The sequence below is a fragment of the Salmo salar genome, chromosome 01 (assembly GCF_965601325.2).
Source record: "Salmo salar chromosome 01, fSalSal1, whole genome shotgun sequence".
NCBI classification, from domain to species: Eukaryota; Metazoa; Chordata; class Actinopteri; order Salmoniformes; family Salmonidae; genus Salmo; species Salmo salar.
The window spans coordinates 9791971-9811193 of record NC_138291.1 but is presented as its reverse complement, the minus strand read 5'-3'; the positions used below and the strand labels follow the sequence as shown (position 1 = coordinate 9811193).

The 19223-nt window shown below is 41.1% G+C and overlaps 1 protein-coding gene across 1 annotated transcript in view; it reads right to left on the bottom strand.

The window, feature by feature from the left end:
- The window catches only part of LOC106608351 (bromo adjacent homology domain-containing 1 protein), a 36326-nt gene extending 17844 nt beyond the window's left edge, over nucleotides 1–18482 (bottom strand). Inside the window, exon 1 of the mRNA XM_014206287.3 lies at nucleotides 18383–18482. The gene's annotated coding sequence lies outside the window, so the exon portion shown is untranslated. The remainder of the gene's footprint in view (nucleotides 1–18382) is intronic.
- Nucleotides 18483–19223: the final 741 nt, after the last annotated feature.

Sequence of the window (19223 nt, the reverse complement as noted above, 5' to 3'; positions counted from 1 at the left end):
TGAGAGGAGACTTGAAACTAACCACTGTGTGTTTGTGTGTTAGTGAGTGAGTGAGTGAGGAGACTTGAAACTAACAAGTGTGTGTGTGTGTGTGTGTGTGTGTGTGTGTGTGTGTGTGTGTGTGTGTGTGTGTGTGTGTGTGTGTGTGTGTGTGTGTGTGTGTGTGTGTGTGTGAGAGAGAGAGAGAAGACTTGAAACTAACCCCTGTGAGTGAGAGTGAGAGTGAGAGAGAGTGAGAGAGTCTACTTGCGGTCAGCATTTTAGATCTCATCACATCAACTCACAAGGACATTTTCCCGTTACAACCTGGCCCTTTGTTGACAGCTTTTCTACGCCAGTAAAAAAGGTTGACATGCCTCTCAAAAACCATCAGGAACAATGGGCCTCTGACTAGCAGGGTCTGTCTTTCCGAAGATCTCAAGTGGGGAGGTGCCCAATTTCACTCATCTGTCACTTTGAAGGACACTTTATGCCATGTGCTCTGTGCTTTTCAGTGAAAGATAAGAGACATACAAAACCCCTCGGGGTGACAGTGGCTGACTCCTAAAACAGGAGTTACTGTCCCTCACCATGTAAATACTCAAGTGTGATAAGAGAGAAGCCAGGGAGCCCTTCAAATCCATTGCAGCTGTGGATCCACCAACAGCTGACGTTGGTTTGTCTCAGTGGCCGTTTTCCTCGAAACGGACCAGTACATTTCACAGCTGTGGCATTTGGCTTGATTCCAGGTAGTGGCTGATGTGCTTGAGGATTGTAGCGTGGCCATATGAAACAAGTTATCCTCAACATTAGAGCAAGTTTAAGATGTGACTTATTAAACGTTCCACGCTGGTACTAACTTAATTCAGGCATTACTAGTCGCACCATCAGTGTATGTAACTTTGATGCCCTTGGAGTTTTTATTATGTGTAGGGGACATTAAAAAAAAGTTTTGCTTTCTGGTATCACAGCAATCTAAATGCTGTTTGTGACTGAAGGTGGTTCTCATCTTCAGAGAGTAGTTTACTACAAAGATAACCTCCGGGCTGTCCTGTTACATTTTTTTTAATCACTAAGCACAAACTCTGTTTGTGATATCACCAATGATAATCTTGAAACTCATAGAATTAGATACAATTATACGTCATCTATTTGATTAGATAATCTGCAGAAGCATAACTGGACATACGATTTCTTTAATGACTTGGTGGCAGCAGTAAGGTCATTTTCCAACAGGACACCATGAGACTGCGTCCATCATCGACACTGAAGCGAATTCGGGGTGTAGCCCCCGATCGGGACTCGAACCCTGGTCCAGTGATGGTCAACCCAACACCTCAGCCATTATGCCAAGAGATCCAAACCTCTTGACGAGGTCACTAAGTGTTGGGTTAAGGTTGCTACAATATGATCAATCCATACACTCTAACCACATGAGAGGCGTCTATTTTAGAAAGTGACACCAGCAGAGATAAACCATGAATGGGCTTCTCTTCCCCTTTAAAATTATTTTTGAATGACTGCCCTTGAAACAGGCTCTACCAAGAAAGTTAACCATAGAGTTTTTATGTATAATTTATATAGTGAACAAAAATATAGACGCAATATGTAGTGTTGGTTCCCTGTGGCTCAGTTGGTAGAGCATGGTGTTTGTGGGTTCGATTCCCACGGGGGGCCAGTACAAAAAATATAAATAAAAATATTTAAATGCATGAAATGAAATGTATGCATTCACTACTGTAAGTCGCTCTGGATAAGAGCGTCTGCTAAATGACTAAAATGTAAAATGTAATGATTCATGAGCTGAAATAAAACAACCTAGCATAAAGCTTATTTCTCAAAAAATGTGTTTACATACCTGTTAGTGAACATTTCGCCCTTGCCAAGATAATCTATCCACCTGACAAGTGTGGCATAACAAGAAGCTCATGTTTAACCTTTATTTAACTAGGCAAGTCAGTTAAGAACAAATTCTTATTTACAATGACAACCTACCGTCAACCAGGGCAGAACGACAGATTTTTACCTTGTCAGCTCGGGGATTCAATCCAGCAACCTTAAGGTTACTGGCCAAATGCTCTAACCACTAGGCTACCTGCCGCCCCATTAAACAGCATGATCATTACACAGGTGCACCTTGTGCTGGGGACAATAAAAAGGCCACTCTAAAATGTGCAGTTTTGTCACAACACAATGCCACAGATGTCTCAAGTTGAGGGAGCGTGCAATTAAAAAAATAAAAGAATGTATTGTCACGTGTCAAATTACTCTGAAATGCTTACTTACAATCCAATCCCTTAACCAACAACTCAGTTAAAGAAAAATACCTTAAAAAAGTAAGAAATAAAAAGATACAAATAAGTAAAGAACAGCAGTAAAATAACAATAGCGAGGCTATGTACAGGGGATACAGGTACAGAGTCAATGTGCGGGGGCACAGGTTAGTCGAGGTAATATATACATGTAGGTAGAGTTATTAAAGTGACTATGCAAAGATAATAACAGATGTGTGTGTAACCACGTCAGTCAAGGACCTCCACATCTGGCTTCTTAACCTGCAGGATCGTCTGAGACCAGCCACCGGACAGTTGATGAAACTGTGGGTTTGCGGAAACAAATAATTTCTGCACAAACTGTCTCAGGGAAGCTCATCTACAGTGGTTCATCCTTTAAAAGTTGTGATCTTACACCGCGGGACTTAGAGGTACCTAGCGTCGCGGCTTCATTGCTCCAGACCACCACAAGGGGGAGTTAGAGCACTCATTATGCATTTGGGTCCCAAGGTTTTTATATGACCAATCATATCGAGTGGTTCCAATGACGAATTTTGACACGAGCCACCTTGATGTGTGGCGTGCTTCAACAAAGATGGCTGACAAAACATTACGGCGGAACCAATTGTAAGTTGCAATAATGTCATAACGAGTCAAGCAAAAATGTACAATTGAGAGGAATATGTTAGTTAATGTAGAGACAATCGTTTGTGCATATTTTTGTCATATAGTTAATTAACGAAAATCACTATTTAGCAAGTTATCTGATTAGATAACATTAGCCAACTAGCTAGTGTTAGGAGAATGAATTGTAATTCGTGTTGTTGAATGTTTTAGGGACCTGTCGCCTTGTGAAACAGTGGATGTAAAAAATCTAGCTAGCTAAAGCATTAAATGCAAATTGAATGTACAATTGTGAAAGCTTGCCTTGCAATGCAGCTGAAGTAACATAGCTAGCTAACCATTTACTTGCTTACTGTGTAGTGGAGGATAAAAATAACTGTATGCCTATGGATGTGTAGCTAGCTATAGTATGTAGCCGATCTGTGTATGGACCCTAAAACGTTAGGTTCTGAACTAATATTTATACCAATTTATGAACCTCAGCTATCATAGTGATTGTATCAACTTCAAGTCTGAATGGCATTAATGAAGCCTATGGATAGTGTATAATATAATAACTTTATTGTGCCAAGGATGCACATCCTATATATACATGTACTGTAATTATTACCACGCATGAGATAACCACATTGTAGCCTGTACAATGAATATATTCACTGATCATGTACTCTTCCTTGGCAAATAATGGTGCGGTTCAGGTATGAATCTCTGAGACATTATTTTTCAGTCATATCAAAGTCCATTATTTTAATGATGCTGTGTCTGTTTTGACTGGAGTGATGCTTAGAATTCCATAAAAAATGTATCCCTTTTATTTCACCACTACAATCTGTTCATCGGACGAAATTGGAAAAAACAACTTGTGTAGAATGCAAACATCCGCACCTCGATGGTGTCAACTGTGCTTATGTCTGCGTAATGAAAAAGTAGGAAAAAAATAAGAGCTTCCGACTATTTCTGGTCTAGTGATCGATGATGAACAAGCTTGCTGCCCAGACTTACATAATTACAAAGAGGAGATTCTCATGATTAAAATTGTGCCCATGTAACAGTTTTGCTTCCGTCCCTCTCCTCACCCCTACCTGGGCTCGAACCAGGGACCCTCTGCACACATAGACAACAGCCACCCTCGAAGCATCGTTATCCATCGCTCCACAAGAGCCGTGGCCCTTGCAGAGCAAGGGGAACAACTACTTCAAGGTCTCAGAGCGAGTGACTTCACCGATTGAAACGCTATTAGCGCGCACCCCGCTAACTACCTAGCCATTTCACACCAGTTACACCCGACTTGAAAAAAAATCTAAATATACACATTGTGAGATATTTGGCAAAAGACAGACATGCCTACATTTTCCCGATAGGAAACAATGGGAAGACCGCAGAGTTCCAATATTATTTTACTTGTTTACATTTTAACTACAAAACAACGTGAGCAGGTCTCATTGCCAACAATAGCGAAGCAGGCATTGTGACGTTGAACAATAAGTTAGGAATAGAATGTTCAGAAGGCGAGTTGGTGCCACGGTGCTCAATAGAACTAAAAGGAGATGGCAGGGTGAAAAATGCACTAAAATAAGGTATTTTCGCGATTACTTCAAAACGACGGCAAGCAGCTGGAAAACATGATCATATTATGAAACTGGGCTCCACTGCGGATGCAATGAAGTAGTTTTTAATCAGAAAAGAACGTTGTTAAAAATGTCATGTGTCCAGCCTACTATCTACACGGATTTCAGAGCACTCTCGTCTGAGTGTACCAGAGCGCAGAATAATTACTTTACGAGCGGCTCAACACCCATGGAATATGGCCGGTATCAGTAAACGTCGGGAAAAAATGTAATTCAATTGTTTCCAGCAGCACATTTACAGTCACCAACGCTCTGGTTAACATGAAAACTGCCTTACCAGCTCTGCTAGGGCGAGTAAAATGGTCAGAGTTGTCTCATTTGTGTCTGGAAGTAACTAGCCAAAGTTTGCTTGGGTGCTTGACTGCCGTTGTAAGGCCAGAACCCTCAAAGGAACCCTAGTCCTCGGCCCGAAAGTCCAGTGTGCGAAACGCTCCAGAGAGCGAAACGGTCTGAATTTACAAACTTACAATTTTTCTCTGAATGGAAACACCATAATATTAATCAAATTAATTAAGGCAAATTTCTTAAAATCAATCCCATATACTATGTTATTACAAAAAAGGTTTTAAATTCTCTGGTAATGCCAATACGGAATACCATCAAATGTTTCTCAAAGATGCCCTCTGGTGGTCAAACTACCAATAACTTGCAGTAATAGAAGAAATGGCTGAGAATTAAATGACGTGCCACAGAATGCTGCAGTAGCATGCAGGGTGTGCCGCAGTCTGCTGCAACTTTTAAAGGAGGAACCACTGTAGATGCTCGTCGTCCTCACCAGGGTCTTGACCTGACTGCAGTTCGGCGTGGTAACTAACTTCCGTGGGCAAATGCTCACCTTCCATGGCCACTGGCATGCTGGAGAAGTGTGCTCTTCACAGATGAAACCCCGGTTTCAACTGTACCGGCCAGACAGGGTGTATGGTGTCGTGTGGGCAAACTGTAACTCAGTCAAATCTTTCAAATTGTTGCATGTTGCGTTTAAATATTATATATATATTTTCAGTGCAACACAATAAATAGGAACGAGCTGCCAGTGCTTTACTACTGTATGGCTTGAAGCTAAGAGTAAACAGTAAAGGTCTTGACAAGCTATTTCAGATATTGATAAAAGTGAATGAGCATCATCTCAAGATTGAAATTGATTTAAAAAAAACACATTCCCCTAAACTGATAGCGTGATTGAAGAAAAAGGGATGAGAATAAATTAGCAAAAAAATAAATAAACAATGGCTTTGTCTGCCAGTTTTGTTTAGTGCCACTACCAGTGAGAACAATAGTGTATTCAGTGAAACGCTCAGAACTTCATAGATTACTCAGTCATATCATTGCCAGTCAGTCATATCGGTTCTACACAAGATTTGATTTGAAAACATTTCTCTCTGGAAGTTCTGTAATGCTGCACCCTTTAGAACAGACCCCGATGCTGAGCATCCATGTGACCCATCTGCGTCCAGCTCTGGCTGTGTTACACAGGCAGCCCAATTCTGATATTTTGGTCAATTATTGGCAAAAGAGCTGCTGACCTGATTGCTCAAAAGACCATTTAGTGGAATTCAGACTGAAAACGCCACGTATTCGTTTAACCACTTATTAGAAAGTAAATTACAATACATTAGGTATTGGCATTAGGCTCTGCAGCTTCAGGGTAGCTCACTGCCATAGCAAAGCTCAACCATTACAAAAGCATAGCCCAAACAGTTGGAGGCTGGGGTGGGAAAACAGAAAAACAGACACGCATGGCGATGGCGAGTAACGCATGTTACAGCAACAGCATGTCACCAAGAACCCCCAGCGCATTGTGGCCATCAGAGGATGTGCAGAAACTGGTCAACTAAATAAACTGCCATGTTATGGTAGGGTGATGAATCTAACTAAATAGACCTCCATGTTAAGGTAGGGTGATGAATCTAACTAAATAGACCTCCATGTTAAGGTAGGGTGATGAATCTAACTAAATAGACCTCCATGTTAAGGTAGGGTGATGAATCTAACTAAATAGACCTCCATGTTAAGGTAGGGTGATGAATCTAACTAAATAGACCTCCATGTTAAGGTAGGGTGATGAATCTAATTGGTGCAACATCAGCTGATGCAAACACTGGGGTTTCCTGTCTGACCTGGCTTTGCCTCATAAAGATCAGAACTGGGCTGCCTGTGTAAACGCAGGCTCTGCTACCTCGGCTACCTCGGCTATTAAGTTAGGGGCCAACGATCGTCCACAAAACAATCACTTAGGGTAAGGTCAGAGTCTTATGGCTTCCATCTGCTCAGGAATCAAAACAAAACCATCTCAGGTATTCTTGTTGCTCAGTGTACAACTGCACAATATTGCATCTGATGTCCAAAGACCAAAGAGCAGTTTTCCATATGAACTCTTATTACTATCCAAGTGCACAGATTCTTCTGCTTTTTCATGAATTGCATATTTAAAAGAGGATTATTCATTCAGAATAAAGAGAGTGACAAAGCAGGCAGTGCAAGTAACCAGCAGGGCACTTTGTGGAAGAAATAGGATTCTGTATAGACTTCCTGTATGGCTTTATGCTTCCGTTCATGGTGCATTACAAATAGGCTCTGACATTTCTGGAGGCTACTGCAAAGTGTCATCTTGTCACAGCCTTCCCATAACCCATTCGCTACATTTCATTAAAAGGGGCAATCAAACAATAAAGCGGTCACCCCACCACCTTTTTGGTTAAACTTCATATGGATGGGGCTGGAGAAATGTAACCACTCACAAATTCATAGACGGGGCTATGGATGCAAGGACAGACCATCCATGAGATCAGAACTAAAGCTTTAACCATGTTAAGGCTATAGAGTGTTTGTTTACAAACACATTGTATACAAAGCATTTGAGTAAAACAAGCTTATATTTTGGGTTCTGATGGTCTTAGTTTATTTAAAAAACGTCCAATGCAGCTGATTTTATCTCAATATCAAATCCTGTCTGGGTATCAATGAAGTGCCTGTGATTGTTTTAAATTAAAATGGTAAAAATGAACAAAAATGTAGCTAGGACTGTCTGCGAGTGGTCTGAGTGGGAAGGGGAAAACTGAAAACTAGCGGTTACTGGCAGAGAGGATTGGAACTCTTTCTCATTGATCTATTAACTAAATTTACCACCTGGCAAAAAAAAACATCCCAAAAAAACAGGCTGAAATTGAGCGTTCTTTCCAAACAACTCTTACACTAAAAGGGCATTATCATAATTTCACAGTATTATGCCAACCTCATAGTGTGGAAACATATAAAACACAGGAAAATTACATTTTTGGACTGCACTGGGCATTTAAGTTCATGAGGTATTTACAAGTTATATTCTTCAAGAATCAATGAGTTTATATCACAAATTTAAAAGTAAAAAAATTGATGTTTGATTGTTACAGAACTGATTGTTACAGCAAAAATGTTTTGTAATACAGTGCATTCGGAAGGTTTTCAGACCCCTTAACCTTTTCGACATTTTGGTAAATTACAACCTTATTCTAAAATTGATTAAAATTACTTTTTTCCTCATCAATGTACACACAGCACCCCATAATGACAAAGCAAAAACAGGTTCTGAAATTTTTGCTAATTTATTAAAAATAAAAAAAGTGAAATATGACATTTACAGTTGAAGTCGGAAGTTTACATACACCTTAGCCAAATACATTTAAACTCCGTTTTTCACAATTCCTGACATTTAATCCTAGTAATAATTCCCTGTCTTAGGTCAGTTAGGATCACCACTTTCTTTTAAGAATGTGAAATGTGAGAACAATAGTAGAGAGAATGATTGATTTCAGATTTAATTTCTTTCATCACATTCCCAGTGGGTCAGAAGTTTACATACACTCAATTAGTATTTGGTAGCATTGCCTTTAAATTGTTTAACTTGGGTCAAACGTTTTGGGTAGCCTTCCACAAGCTTCCCACGATAAGTTGGGTGAATTTTGGCCCATTCCTCCTGACAGAGCTGGTGTAACTGAGTCAGGTTTGTAGGCCTCCTTGCTCAGACACGCTTTTTCAGTTCTGCCCACAAATTTTCTATAGGATTGAGGTCAGGGCTTTGTGATGGCCACTCCAATACCTTGACTTTGTTGTCCTTAAGCCATTTTGCTACAACTTTGGAAGTATGCTTGGGGTCATTGTCCATTTGGAAGACCCATTTGCGACCAAGCTTTAACTTCCTGACTGATGTCTTGAGATGTTGCTTCAATATATCCACATAATTTTCCTGCTTCATGATGCCATCTATTTTGTGAAGTGCACCATACCCTCCTGCAGCAAAGCACCCCCACAACATGATGCTGCCACCCCCATGCTTCACGGTTGGGTTGGTGTACCCTTGGCTTGCAAGCCTCCCCCTTTTTCCTCCAAACATAACAATGGCCATTATGGCCAAACAGTTCTATTTTTGTTTCATCAGACCAGAGGACATTTCTCCAAAAAGTATGATCTTTGTCCCCGTGGGCAGTTGCAAACCGTATTCTGGCTTTTTTATGGCAGTTTTGGAGCAGTGGCTTCTTCCTTGCTGAGCACCCTTTCAGGTTATGTCAATATAGGACTCGTTTTACTGTGGATATAGATACTTTTGTACCTGTTTCCTCCAGCATCTTCACAAGGTCCTTTGCTGTTGTTCTGGGATTGATTTTCACTTTCCGCACCAAAGTTTATTCATCTCTAGGAGACAGAACCCGTCTCCTTCCTGAGCGGTATGACGGCTGTGTGGTCCCATGGTGTTTATACTTGTGTACTATTGTTTGTACAGATGAACGTGGTGCCTTCAGGCGTTTGGAAATTGCTCCCAAGGATGAACCAGACTTGTGGAGGTCTACAATTTTTTTCTGAGGTCTTGGCTGATTTATTTTTATTTTCCCATGATGTCAAGCAAAGTGGCACTGAGTTTGAAAGTCGGCCTTGAAATACATCCACAGGTACACCTCCAATTGACTCAAATTATGTCAATTAGCCTATCAGAAGCTTCTAAAGCCATGACATCATCTTCGGGAATTTTCCAAGCTGTTTAAAGGCACAGTCAACTTAGTGTATGTAAACTTCTGACCCGCTGGAATTGTGATACAGTGAATTATAAGTGTAATAATCTGTTTGTAAACAATTGTTGGAGAAATGACTTGTGTCATGCACAAAGTAGATGTCCTAATCGACTTGCCAAAACTATAGTTTGTAAACAAGAAATTTGTGGAGTGGTTGAAAAACAAGTTTTAATGACTCCAACCTAAGTCTATGTAAACTTCCGACTTCAACTGTACATAAGTATTCAGACCCTTTCCAAAGTACTTTTTGAACCACCTTTAGCTGAGATTACAGCCTCGAGTTTTCTTGGGTATGACACTACAAGCTGGGCACACCTGTATTTGGGGAGTTTCTCCCATTATTCTCCACAGATCCTCTCAAGCTCTGTCAGGTTGGATGGGGAGCATCGCTGCACAGCTATTTTCAGGTGTCTCTAGAGATGTTCGATCAGTCCGGGCTCTGGCTGGGCCACTCAAGGACATTCAGAGACTTGCCCCGAAGCCACTCCTGCATTGTCTTGTGCTTAGGGTCATTGTCCTGTTTGAAGGTGAACCTTCTCCCCAGTCTGAGAGTGCTCTGGAGCAGGTTTTCATCAAGGATCTCTCTGTACTTTGCCCTGTTCATCTTTCCCTCGATCCTGACTAGTCTCCCAGTCCCTGCCGCTGAAAAACATCCCCACAGCATGCTGCCACCACCATGCTACACTGTAGGGACCTCCCTGACCAATCCCATTCTCCCCTGATTGCTCAGTTTGGCCAGGCGGCCAGCTCTAGGAAGAGTTGTTGGTTCCAAACTACTTCCATTTAAGAATGATGGAGGCCACTGTGTACTTGGGGACCTTCAATGCTGCAGAAACATTTTGGTACCCTTCCCCAGATCTGTGCATCGGCACAATCTTGTCTCGGAGCTCTACGGACAATTCCTTCGACCTCATGGCTTGGTTTTTGTTCTGACATGCACTGTCAACTGTGGAACCTTATATAGATAATTGTGTGCCTTTCCAAATCATGTCCAATCAATTGAATTTACCACAGGTGGACACCAATCAAGTTGTAGAAACATCTCAAGGATGATCAAAGGAAACACGATGCACCTGCAAGCGGTCTGAATACTTTCCGAAGGCACTGTACAGTATAGCCTACCAGCTCTATAAAATCTGTGATTCAACTTTTTTCTCCAAAAACCTTCCCAATTAAATGACTGCAAAGTAGGCAGAACTGGCAGAATGATATCATGATGATTTGTATCAATAGGGTGCACATTTGTTTTCCATACTCTGCCATCACATGTGCAAAACACTGCTAGCCTAACACAAATGTACTGTGACATCCCTTCAATGGTGCTGTCCAACACCTGACACCAACATAATGGATTAGGGGGGTACCCTGAATGGGACTCAAATCCTGGTCCCTGTGACTGTCATAAAACCATTATACTGTCACAATCCTCGCTATATGAGTCATGATGAGGGTGGCAGGTAGCCTAGCGGTTAAGAGTGTTGGGCCAGTAACCGAAAGGTCGCTGGTTAGAATCCCGAGTGTCTTCAAGTACGGAGGGGACAGTGTAGCAAACCTTGCTATATGAGCCACGTTACAATTCCCTTTCACGCCAGAGACCAGAGTTGTATTCCACACCCCACCGTTCGCTACAATACCAAAAGGCTAACATCTCTTGGTGAGGTTGCTAGGTGTTGTACAAAGGTTGTTTAGTATCATTGTTGTAATATAAATTTTTTTCCAGCTGGCTCACCTCACTAAATTACATTTGTATGGCCTTAGGGCCAATAAAATGATCCTACCTAGACTAGCTTACAACACCACAATGCAATCAATATTTGCATTATTGTTTTCAAGTGAGTATAATTGTACTCTAGGCTGTAAACTGGGGTGAAAATTTCATTTGAATAATGGCCCAAAAAGCCCTGTTATTTGGATCAGTTGTGGGTCTACTATCAATAGATAAGGTCTAGAAAAGGTACAGTATAGTACAGTCTGGCTGCATTTTTACTTCTGATACTGATGCGCTGTCTGGTGCCGATCATCGTTATCGTAAATCATCTACACTAAACAAAAATAAATGCAACCTGCAACAATTTCAAAGAGTTTACTGAGTTACAGTTCAGGAAAGTCAATTTAAATTAATTTATTAAGCCCTAATCTATGGATTTCACATGACTGGACAAGGTCGCAGCCACGGGTGGGCCTGGGAGGACATAGGCCCACACAATGGGAAGCCAGGCCCGGCCAATCAGAATGAGGGGGTGTTTTATTTCAGCTCATGAAAAATGGGACCAACACTTTACATGTTGGGTTTATATTTTTGTTCCGTGTATATCGATGTGTGCCCGATGCCACACCTCATCTCTGATTCTCCACTGTGCGCGCAATAAATCAAGTTTGCCTATCGGCTATTTAGTGTAGTCTCAATCAAATGATCCATAGCTTATAGGCTACGAAGTGCATGCTGGGAGAAGCACAGAGCAAAGTTATATTTTCAAGATAGCTGCTGGGATGGTGTAAATAAAACTAGGCTGCATTACACACTGTAATGGATATTCCAACCCGGAGCCCCGGCCTGCTCTTGCTGATCAAAAACTTGTTTGTGTGCTGCCTAACCAATCACCGTGCTGTGTAGGCCTACGATGGCAGTTAGGAGGAGAGTCTAAACATTTTTTTTAAAAGCACTCTCCTGTGCGTGGACTAGCCTATAGCCTATGTTCTGTTCAGTTTGAGACAGAGAACGTGACGATGAGAGGGAGGACCGGAGGTCAACTTTGACCGGAGGTCGGCTTGTTAATACTAGAATTGATTTTATTTAAAACAATATGTTTCTTGCCCATTATGTATTTATCAGCGTTATTGGCGTCACAATAAGCTAGATTCGAGTAACTTGGTGTTGAAACTTGAAGCAGCAGTCGCGACACAATCAAACAGAAATGGACAGATCATGGTGCTGAAAGTAGAAATTCAAGTAGGCTGTAACGCCCTGGCCATAGAGAGGGGTTTTTGTTCTTTATTTTGGTTAGGCCAGGGTGTTACATTGGGTGGGCGTTCTATGTTAATTTTTCTATGTTTTTGTATTTCTTTGTTTTGGGCCGTGTGTGGCTCCCAATCAGGCACAGCTGTAGTTCGTTGTTGCTGATTGGGAGTCACACATAAGGAGCCTGTTTTTCCTTTGGGTTTTGTGGGGGATTGTTTCTGTTTAGTGTCTTGCACCTGGCAGTACTGTTTGGCTGTCGGTTTTCTTGTATAGTGTTCTTACGTTTATTAAAACTCAAGATGAACACTAACTCTGCTGCACCTTGGTCTACTCTTTCCACAGACAGCCGTTACATAGGCTTAACTCATTTCAACAGTCTTCATTTTAATTAGACTTTACTAACAACAAGAGGGCTTTGTGTTGAGCCTATTTCTACCTGTTTAAGAAATAAGAGGTAGACCTACGTCTTTGACAAACGAAATTAGGCTACAGGCTGCTATATCCATAGATTTTGTTGGTCAATTGCTCCACTCACCATGCACTCTTTAAATAACAGCCTTTCACTGACATGGCGATAGGGTAAGTTAAAACCAAGACTTGAACTGAGGGAGTATGAGAGTGTATGCCAAAGGCCTACCTTTTATTAAAGAAAATGGCAACAAAAAATATCACAGGCCTACCCCTCGTTAGATTAAGATTTTGAAGAAAATAAAATGGATGCGATTATATAAAGTGATCTATAACAGCGCTTTGGTCCTCGATGCTTTATGCTAGAAACAAGCAGCAAAGTACCCTGGAAAGATGTGACTCTGATGCATTATGGGAATATCATTGTTGTATTTCCTTGATATTCAGAGGTGGAGCTACAACCTTCTATAGCCAAGGAGACAAAAACATTGACTTTGTTTGGGAAGTAATCTAATTCTGTCACTATCAATTGATTAAGCGATTCACTTTCTGTACAATAGAAGACGTTTAAACCCAGACAGCTTTCAGGGAAACATGTGTGATCTTCTCTCGTTGGGTTAAGCCACAGAAGAAGAGTAGCCAGCATTTAAAGCTTGCATTTTTCTGCATCGGTAGGCCTACTCTGTCTGGGGTGGAAAGGTAGGCCTAACTTTTGAAAGTACCATGCTCAGATTCCTAATGACTTCTCAGATTAAATTATTTGCAAAAAGGGCTAGTTTTGTTGCAAACAAGACACACAGATTTGGCATTAGAGAAATATGATGAGATGTAATTTCAGAAAACTGTTTCTAAAACTGCATATCCCAAGCTCTGGTCTGTCCAAGAATTGAGGGTAAACGGTATGCATGTTCTCTGCAATCCACTTTATGTTTTAATTATTATTTTGGGTAAAAGAGGGTCTTTTTTTAACATTCAGGGATTGTTTAGGTAAAATATTTTTTTGCTGAAGGGAGGGCCATCCATTTTCATTGCAGAGAAGTACGATTTTCTCCATGTAACCCTTATTATAAATAGTGTTCTGTAACGGCTGTCCGAAAGAGGGAACCAAGGTGCAGCAGAGGATGTGTTCATTATTAGAATTGTAATTCAAATAAACAAGAGAACACTACAAAATGAACAAAAACGACAGCAAACAGTCCTGTTAGGAAAATACTCAAACAGAAACAATTACCCACAAAACCCAAAGGAAAAACATGCTCCTTATGTGTGACTCCCAATTAGCAGCAACGAGCTTCAGCTGTGCCTGATTGGGAGCCACACACATGGCCCAAAACAAAGAAATACCAAAACATAGAAAAAGGAACATAGAACGCCCACCCAATGTAACACCCTGGCCTAACCAAAATAAAGAACAAAAAACCCCTCTCTATGGCCAGGGCGTTACATGTTCACTCCCTTAAAACAATATACAGCAGTGGAGGCTCCTCAGGGGAGGAAAGGGATGACCATCCTACTCAGTGAATTTCATAAAAATTGTGAAACATTAAAAAGTTCTCCTTTTTAGATCAAACTATACTAAACGTCACCAAATAACTGATTAAAACACACTGTTTTGCAAAGAATGACTACAGTAGCCTCAACAGCACTCTCTGGGGTAGAACCATGGTTTAGCCAGAGGACAGCTATTTTCCATCATCCTCTGGGTACATTGACTTCAATACAAAACCTAGGAGGCTCATGGTTCTCACCCACTTCTCACCCTTCTCACTTCACCCACTTCTCACCCACCATAGACTTACACAGTAATTATGACGAATTCCGGAGGACGCCCTCCAACCTATCAGAGATCCAGCAGCATGAACTGACATGTTGTCCACCCAATCAAAGGATCAGAGAATGAATCTAGTACTGAAAGCATAAGCTACAGCTAGCACTGCAGTGCATAAAATGTGGTGAGTAGCTGACTCAAAGAGAGAGAAATAAAATAGTTCAACAACTTAATTTCTTCAAGTTAAGGAGATGATTGAGATGTATTTTGTTGTATTTCATTCACTTTAGCTAATTTAGCCTACTCAAACATCCAGCTCAAACAGAGGCATGCTATTAGTGTTAGCTAGGCTATCCAACACTGGAACTCTTCCAAGTCAAGCTTCCTGTTTTATGAATTTACTGCCACGGGGGCCCGCCGGTGTAACTGCTAAACTGCTTGCTGTACACTGTACTGCGTGATTGTAGCAGGTTTACTAGGGCGTTAGTTCTAGTAGCTATGTTGACTATGACATTTGCTAATATGGTGACAACGATGTAGGCTGTGTGTAGTGGTTAGCGGTTATGGTATGAAGGTTTGACTTAGAAAAGTTTTTTTGCCTGGTCACAGACAGCTGTTGTGTTGTGCACTGAAGTCCACTTGCGAAGGGAAAAGGTGAGAGGAGCATAGCGCGTAGATGCAAGAAGGAATTATACAACAAGAAAAGTGATGATGCTGTTTGTATGTGTCTGCTATGAAAGTGAACGGTTTGTGCAGGTGAACAGGGATGTATTCAATCCACCGATTCTGTAGAAAAAAATCTTAAACGGAACGAAATGGGGGATAAACCTACCTGAATTTATCGAATAGAAACTCTCGTTAGCAACTGATTGGACTAATGATTACACCCTAGATCAACTTGATGCAGGCAAGAGTGTGCCTACATTATAAATCTCATGACAGGTATATGGAAAATTTGAGTATCATGTAGTAAGTAGCCTAAACCTATCGATGTTACATTGAGCTGGGTGAATGGAATATGAATGACAGTCATCCAATATGCTGTAATAGAAATAAGGCAATGATCATTGAAAAAAAAATATTAGTCTTCCCAAATCTTAAACAGCACTGACCGCCACACAGTAACTGTGTATTTTGCATTTGTGAAATGATTTTGATGTGATATTAAAGTAGAAGGATTTGTTTCTAGAACCGTACCACAGTTGAGAATCGATTCAAATTTACTGTAGATGGCTGTTTTGGCTTCTAGAGCCAATTCGCCTTTAAACAGAACATATCAATTCCCTGGACTATAAAGAGTAATGTTAGGCACCTTAAGTCCATTATTGGGATAACTTTTACTGTTGCAAATGGTTTGATCTGTTATGGCAAAAATAAAAACGTATGTTTTGGAGAATGACTTAATATAGCAACAACTTGTCAAGTAGTCTCATCAGCTGTGACACGAGTTCAAAGAAGGTCAGTGTAAACACATACAGTTGAAGTCGGAAGTTTACATACACTTAGGTTGGTGTCATTAAAACTAGTTTCTCAACCACTCCACAAATTTCTTGTTAATAAACTATAGTTTTGGCAAGTCGGTTAGGACATCTACTGTGTGCATGACAAGTCATTTTTACAACAATTGTTTACAGACAGATTATTTCACTTATCATTCACTGTATCACAATTCCAGTGGGTCAGAAGTTTACATACACTAAGATGACTGTGCCTTTAAACAGCTTAGAAAATTCCAGAAGAATGAGGTCAAGGCTTTAGAAGCTTCTGATAGGCTAATTGACATCATTTGAGTCAATTGGAGGTGTACCTGTGGATATATTTCAAGGCCTACCTTCAAACTCAGTGCCACTTTGCTTGACATCATGGGGAAAATCAAAAGAAATCAGCCAAGACCTCAGAAAAAAATGTGTAGACCTCCACAAGTCTGGTTCATCCTTGGGAGCAATTTCCAAACACCTGAAGGCACCACGTTCATCTGTACAAACAATAGTACGCAAGTATAAACACCATAGGACCATGCAGCCATCATACCGCTCAGGAAGGAGGCGCGTTCTGTCCCCTAGAGATGAACGTACCTTGGTGCGAAAAGTGCAAATCAATCCCAGAACAACAGCAAAGGACCTTGTGAAGATGCTGGAGGAAACAGGTACAAAAGTATCTATATCAACAGTAAAACGAGTCCTATATCGACATAGCCTGAAAGGCCGCTCAGCAAGAAAGAAGCCACTGCTTCAAAACCGCCATAAAAAAGCCAGACTACGGTTTGCAACTGCACATGGGGACAAAGATCGTACTTTTTCAGAAATGTCCTCTGGTCTGATGAAACAAAAATAGAACTGTTTGGCCATAATGTTCATCGTTATGTTTGGAGGAAAAAGGGGGCGGCTTGCAAGCCGAAGAACACCATCCCAACCGTGAAGCACGGGGGTGGCAGCATCATGTTGTGGGGGTGCTTTTGTAACAGTGTAGGTTCCGTCCCTCTCTTCGCCCCAACCCGGGCTCGAACCAGGGACCCTTGCACACATCAACAACTGACACCCACGAAGCATCGTTACCCATCGCGCCACAAAAGCCACGGCCCTTGCAACGCAAGGGGAAACCCTACTTCAAGTCTCAGAGCGAGTGACGTCACTGATTGAAATGCTATTAGTGCGCACCACCGCTAACTAACTAGCCATTTCACATCGGTTACACTTTGCTGCAGGAGGGTGTGGTGCACTTCACTAAATAGATGGCATCGTGAAGCAGGAAAATTAGATGGAAATATTGAAGCAACATCTCAAGACATCAGTCAGGAAGTTAAAGCTTGGTTGCAAATGGGTCTTTCAAATGGACAATGACCCCAAGCATACTTCAAAAGTTGTGTCAAAATGGCTTAAGGACAACAAAGTCAAGGTATTGGAGTGGCCATCACAAAGCCCTGAACTCAATCCTATAGAAAATGTGTGGGCAGAACTGAAAAAGTGTTTGCGAGCGGTCCACCCGCTCGTACACCAGCTCTGTCAAGAGGAATGGGCCAAAATTCACCCAACTTATTGTGGGAAGCTTGTGGAAGGCTACCCAAAACGTTTGACCGAAGTTAAACAATTTAAAGACAATGCTACCAAATACTAATTGAGTGTATGTAAACTTCTGACCCACTGGGAATGTGATGAAAGAAATAAAATCTGAAATAAATAATTCTCTACTATTATTCTGACATTTCACATTCTTAAAATAGTGGTAATCCTAACTGACCTAAAACAGGGAATTTTTACTAGGATTAAATGTCAGGAATTGTGAAGAACGGAGTTTAAATGTATTTGGCCAAGGTGTATGTAAACTTCCGACTTCAACACTATGTGTCCATCCTCTAGCCTACTCCGAGGGGCTTGATGTCACTGGACTTTCTGTTCTCGCCAGCCACTCAAACTCGAGTCGCAGTAACTCCGCCCGAACACTGCGCATGAAGCGTCAAAAACAGCTGATACAAACGATCGCAGGAAAATCCCCCCCAAAAGTGCGATATTTATTAAGACATGTCAGGTGTATGAGACTCCGCATGTAGATATGAAACACGTACTGTACAGTTGCAAAGGGACCTAGTTTCATCCAATTACAGACCCTCAAACTGCGAGGCGGCTACGGATATCGACCTCAATAACACCAGTCACTGCCGTAACCATCACCGGAGAAAGAAAATATGAAAGTAGAGCACTTACCTGCGGACGGTAGGCTACATGGACCTCGACTCACTTCGGAGTTTTTCTTTTCCTTTTTTTTTTTTATTATTATTATTTATTTTTTTACATAACATCGTCATCATCCGTTTTTTTTTTTATGTTGACGTATCACATGTTGCGAAAACATGGTGTTTCTTAAAGGGCCATGAACATACAGTATGGTGAATTCAGAAAAACTGGGACATCATGAACTGGGACAGTTTAATCCTGACGTGTTTATTTCTTGGTTTGACAATTGAAAATCACAACTGTTGTTACTTAACCCTCGCAGAGGGACCACATGATCAAAACCACAGCGTTTAATTGTTGTGACATAAAGGGGGTCAGAGCAAGCTCACCCTGCGTAGCACATGGTAAGATCAGTAACATAGTTTTTTTTATGTTTTGATGTTAAGTTTATTAAGAAAAGTCAGAAATATTGCACTGGGAAAAATTGTGATGTAAATATGCATACTATGTGCTGGTGCTTCAAAATAAAAATTGCCAATATTATGTTTCAATTTTTATGTTTCAATTTTGTAATCCTGCATTACCAACCATAGTTAGTTAAAGTAGGACAGCAAGGAGTAGCTAAAGTGGGACAGTCTTATAGGCTTTTCCAATGTAGGAAAGAGATCCAGTTTACATGAGGGACCCTGTAATTAGATTAGACCGGGCTCTGATTCTTGTAGTACTGCTATCTTGCACCAAGCAGAACTATAGTAGGGGGAATTCAGAAAAAGTGGGACACTTTTTGCATTTCCTGTCTTCTGTAACCTCTTTTGACATCTATGCAGCATATTAGCATAACACGGGCTACATTACTCAAATCCTGAATATG